This window comes from Pongo abelii, chromosome 5 (genome assembly GCF_028885655.2).
Source record: "Pongo abelii isolate AG06213 chromosome 5, NHGRI_mPonAbe1-v2.0_pri, whole genome shotgun sequence".
Lineage (NCBI taxonomy): Eukaryota > Metazoa > Chordata > Mammalia > Primates > Hominidae > Pongo > Pongo abelii.
This window is the reverse complement of record NC_071990.2, coordinates 13,451,057-13,456,143: the sequence shown is the minus strand read 5'-3', so window position 1 is coordinate 13,456,143 and position 5,087 is coordinate 13,451,057. Positions and strand designations below refer to the sequence as shown.

Sequence of the window (5,087 nt, the reverse complement as noted above, 5' to 3'; positions counted from 1 at the left end):
TTTTCTAAAGGAAAAATGCGTGTTTGTTTCTCCTCTAATCATTATGGGTAATGTAGTTTTATCCGGGGAAGAGAAGAGAAAGGCAGTGTGGTGATTTTGGAGGGAATTTGTCATGGGGATGCAGGAGGAATGAGCATGTGTCAGGGAGGTATAATTTATTTTTCAGCTTTCTGGAAGTGTGATGCTCTTCAAAAGCCTGAGGCCAGCACTCCCTGGCTAGGAGGCAGGCATGCCTAGAAACCTGAGTGACAAGGAAGGATAAGGCAGGGGAAGACCTGTGTTAAAACTTGTGCCATGTTGGCCAGGCTGGTTTCGAACTCCTGACCTCCAATGATCCACCCACCTCAGCCTCCCAAAGTGTTGGGGTTAGAGATGTGAGCCACCATGTTAGCCGGGCATGGTGGCTGTCACCTGTAGTCCCAGCTACTCAGGAGGCTGAGGCAGGAGAATCGCTTGTGCCCGGGAGGCGGAGGTTGCAGTGAGCAGAGATTGTGCCACTGCACTCCAGCCTGGGCAACAGAGCAAGACTCCGTCTCAAAAAAAAAAAGAAAAGAAAAACTTTAGACAAGGTAAATTTAATGGAGTTTAATTAAGCAAAGAGTGATTTGCAAATCTGGCAGCCTCCGAAATCAGAAAAGGTTTAGAGAGAAACTGGCAATTCCACGTGGTTGGAGAGGATTTAGGGACAGAAAAATGAGAGGGACAGTGAGTACTGAAACAGCGAGATTGGTTACCGCCTGGCTTCTGCCTTATTTGCACACGGTGTGAACAGCTGGCTGCTTGTTGTGATTGGCTGAGACTCCACTACTTGTTCTTAGAGTAATTTACTGTCTGTTTATATCTTTAGTTGGGTTACAGTTCACTGTGTATGGAGACACCTTTAAGCTGAACGTAAACTATGTAAGGAGGCAACTTCAGGCTAAACTGGAATATTCAGCCATGAGAAAAGAGACAGTGCAGCTGGGCTGGAATGGACGGAGAGTTGAGGTGCTACAGAGACCACCACTGCTTATCTGAAGGGCCCAGCCTGGGAGTGCGACACTAGACTGCATGGGCGCCTAAGGCTGTCCCAGGATGTTTGTGTTTACATTTCCTCTTAAGTGGGCCTCCCTCTACAGGAGCCAGTATATGGGATGCTGCTTAGATAGATCGTGCTCCCCACTCCCAAAAGTGGTCCTTGTCCACGTCTCTGGCTGTTTTTGGTACAGAGGTGCAGAAAAAAGGTTGCTGTTACAGTTTCTGGCTCTGGGCTCCAACCACCCACATATAATTTGCTCTGGTCTTCTTGCCCTAGGTGATTTCTGGAAAATCCTGCCGGCTCAGCTCCTCTGTGATCTTGCTGACTTTTCACAGCATGGCCTGAGGCCCATAGCACACTCAGAGCCCACAGCCCTCCCTAAGCCTGGCCAGCTAGCAGCAGCGCCTTGGTGGCCTGATGCAAATGCTACCACTACCCAAAGGCCATTTATGAGACTCTCCAAGCAGCTGCCTCCTAAAAGGCCATCCTACCAGCGTTTAAATGACCCTCATACAAGTTTTCTTCATCTCGAGGCTCTCCTACCCGCTCCTTCTGCCTTTTTTTTTTTTGTTTTGCTGGCAAACTTATTCTTCTGTGACTTTCTCTTGATTGACATGGGGTGATGGGATGTTTCTATGCTCCTATTTGGGTATTTTTAGAAGCTGACTGACTGACCTGCTCCTCCTTCCTATAATGGTTTGGTTTTTTGTGTCACTTGGCAGAGACACTGCAGGGCACTGTGTGGCATCTGCCTGGTCTGTTTGTCAAACACCAGCTCGGGGTTGCAGCTGTCAAGTCTGGAGGGCCCAGAGCGCAGGCAGCCTTTTCCTGCAGCCCAGATGAGTTGACATGGGACCTGGGCTCTCGCCTGGCTCAGCCCACACCTCTCAGAACAGAAGGCAGTTGGAGGAGTGGAATAGCAGACTGAAATGTTAAATCAGGGAGCCCAGTGGTTGTCTACCAAAAAATTCACGCACCCTGATTCCCACTTCCACTTAGAAACAATTCTGCTTAGTCCCGTCTTTCAAGCCCACTGGGCACCACCTATGAATTATTAGGGGCACCAGGCAGGTGAGCAACTCTTTCTTTTTGTCCACTTCAACGTGTTCTCTGACCCAGCCCTGGCTGGGGTGAAATTTTTAAATGATTTTTTCATCTGCATATTTCAATATGGACTATGAGATTCCTGAAAATGCCTATGCTTAAAATAATGAAAATAAATAATTAAAAATAATTAAAATGCTCCAACCTTCAAGAATGCACTTATTATTAGATTAAAAGGCTCCCATTATTCTCAAGGAAAAAAAAAATCAAAGATCCAAAATAACAACTTTGGTTCTGGTCGTTTTATATACAGATAGATGATAGATAGATAGATAGATAGATAGATAGATTTTTGTTTGTTTGTTTCATTTTGTTTTTTTAGATGGAGATTCACTCTTGTTGCCCAGGCTGGAGTGCAATGGCACAATCTCGGCTCACTGCAACCTCTGCCTCCCAGGTTCAAGTGATTCTCCTGCCTCAGCCTCCCAAGTAGTTGGGATTACAGGCATGTGCCACCATGCCTGGCTAATTTTTTTTGTATTTTTTAGTAGAGAGGGGATTTCACCATGTTGGTCAGGCTGGTCTTGAACTCCTGACCTCCTACCTCAGGTGATCCACCCTCCTCGGCCTCCCAAAGTGTTGGGATTACAGGCATGAGCCACCGTGCCCGGCCCAATATATTTTTCTTTTTTGTTACAGGATGCATATGATAATGTGGTACACTATCAAGGTCTTTGGAAGGCAAATCTCAAAACAGGGTTTCAGTTGCAGAAAACTGTGAATGACACACTCTGCCATAGGAAGGGAATTTTTTTTTTTTTTACAGTGTCTTCCCACTATGTGATTTGATGATCATTGCAATGAACCGTATGTCCTTGAGTCATATCCTAATGAGAAATTGCTTGCTGACTAGGAAAAAGGAAGCTACGAATCAGAGCTATAAAAAAGTACTTTAAAAATTTTATCATGAAAACATTAATCTTCCAAGGATACTTGGAAGAGGATGTATGAATTTTTCCTGTCATTGTTTGGTTGGAACACGATGGTCTCATGAATATTTATTTAAGTGGTTTATGATAGAAAATTTCAGATGATAATGTAATGAAACTCTACCAATCTGTTGACCAATTTTAACAATTATCAACATTCTGCCAATCATGTTTCATCTACCCTCCTTGTTTTGGTGTGTTTTTTTTTTCCAGTATTTTAAAGCAAATCCCAGCATATATAAATGCTTTTAAATGCTTTGATACGTATCTCTAACAGACAGGGCCTCAAAAAAAAAAAAAAAAAAAGACCCACGCACAATTATACCTAACAAAATTAACAGTAACTTACAATATCATCTAACACAGATCATGGTCAATTTGTTACATTTGTTCAAAAAGTCTTTTTATCAGTTGGTGTGTTTTAATCGGGGTTTAACAAGAGCTACACATTGTGTATGGTCGAAATACTTCTTGAGTATTTCTCCCTTCCACCCCTTCTTGCATTAAAAAGATTTTTTATTATAATGAAAAATTTCAAACGTACACAAATGTAGAAAGAATAGTGAAGTAGAGCCCCAAGTGCCCATAACCCAGTTTCAATTGTTTTTCTTTTTTCTATTAATCATGCCACATTATTTTTAATTACGTACAAAGATCTAACATGTCACACAGGGACCATTTCACCCAGTGCTCTGTTTGGCCACCAGTCTTTTGTCTGTCTCTTCAGCAATGGTGAGGCGGATACCCTTTCCTCAGGGAAGAGAAATCCATGGTTTGTTGCCCTTGCCAATAACAAAAATGGAAAGTTGAGTGACAAAGCTGTGGTCATAGGCATCTTTCATGTGAAACACGTCAAAAGATCCAGGGTGCCTCTCTCTGTTGGTGATCACACCAATTCTTCACAGGTTAGCACCTTCAGTCACCATACACAGGTTACCAGTGTAACTTGATGAAATCAAGTAATCTTGCCAGTCTCCAAATCAATATGAATGGTATCATTCACCTTGATGAAGGGATCAGAGTAGCGGATGGTGTGAGCATCATGAGTCACCACATGAGGGATTCCTTTTGTGCCCACAAAGATTTTTCTCACTTTGCACAACTTGTACTTGGTTTCCTCAGGTGTAATACAATGTACAGCAAAGCGACCCTTGGTGTCATAGATCAGACAAAAATTCTCTCCCATCTTGTCAATGCTGAGGACATCCATGAATCCAGCAGGGTAGGTTTTATCAGTTCAGACCTTGCCATCGATCTTAATGAACTGCTGCATGCAAATCTTCTTCATCTCCTGTCAGGGCATACTTAAGTCTGTTCCTTAAGAAAGTGATAAGGGGGAGACACTCTCTCAACTTGTGGGGACTGGTGGATGGACGAAGAGCAAACACACTGGTCAATTTATCCAGCATCCAATGCTTTGGAGCTGCTACCCGCTTTAGATGCTTCTTGGGACCACAAGCCATGGCTGTGTTAGGCAAGGAAAGCTAGCCTCAGTCTTCTGGTGCACATAGAAATTCATTGTTTTTTTTGTTTTGTTTTTTTGAGACAGGTTCTCATTCTGTTGCCCAGGGTAGAGTGCAGTGGTGCAATCACAGCTCACTGCAGCCTTGACTTCCCAGGGCTCAAGCAATCCTCCCAGCTCAGCCTCCTAAGTAGCTGGGACTACAGGTGTGAGCCACCACGCCCAGCTAATTTTTATATGTCTTTTTTTAGAGATTGGGTATCACTTTGTTGACCAGGCTGGTCTTGAACTCCTGGGCTCAAGTGATCCTCCCACCTTGGCCTCCCAAAGTGCTAGGATTACAGACGTAAGCCACAGTGCCTGGCCTTCAATAGTTATTGATAGATGGATGATCTAGCTTCATCTATATCTCCTTTCCAACCTCTACTCCTACCCCTAATATGTCATTTTAAAACAAATCCCAGGCTTTATATAATTTCAAATGTAAATACTTCTGTATGTATCTCTAAGAGATAAGGAATTTTAAGAAACCAACTGCAACATCTTCGTTATATCTACAAAAAATTAATGATTC

General features: G+C 43.3%; 1 pseudogene; it reads right to left on the bottom strand.

Annotated features, from left to right (window-relative positions):
* Nucleotides 1–3,731: 3,731 nt before the first annotated feature.
* LOC100461238 (small ribosomal subunit protein eS4, X isoform-like) lies at nt 3,732–4,645 on the bottom strand (annotated as a pseudogene).
* Between the last annotated feature and the right edge of the window lie 442 nt (nt 4,646–5,087).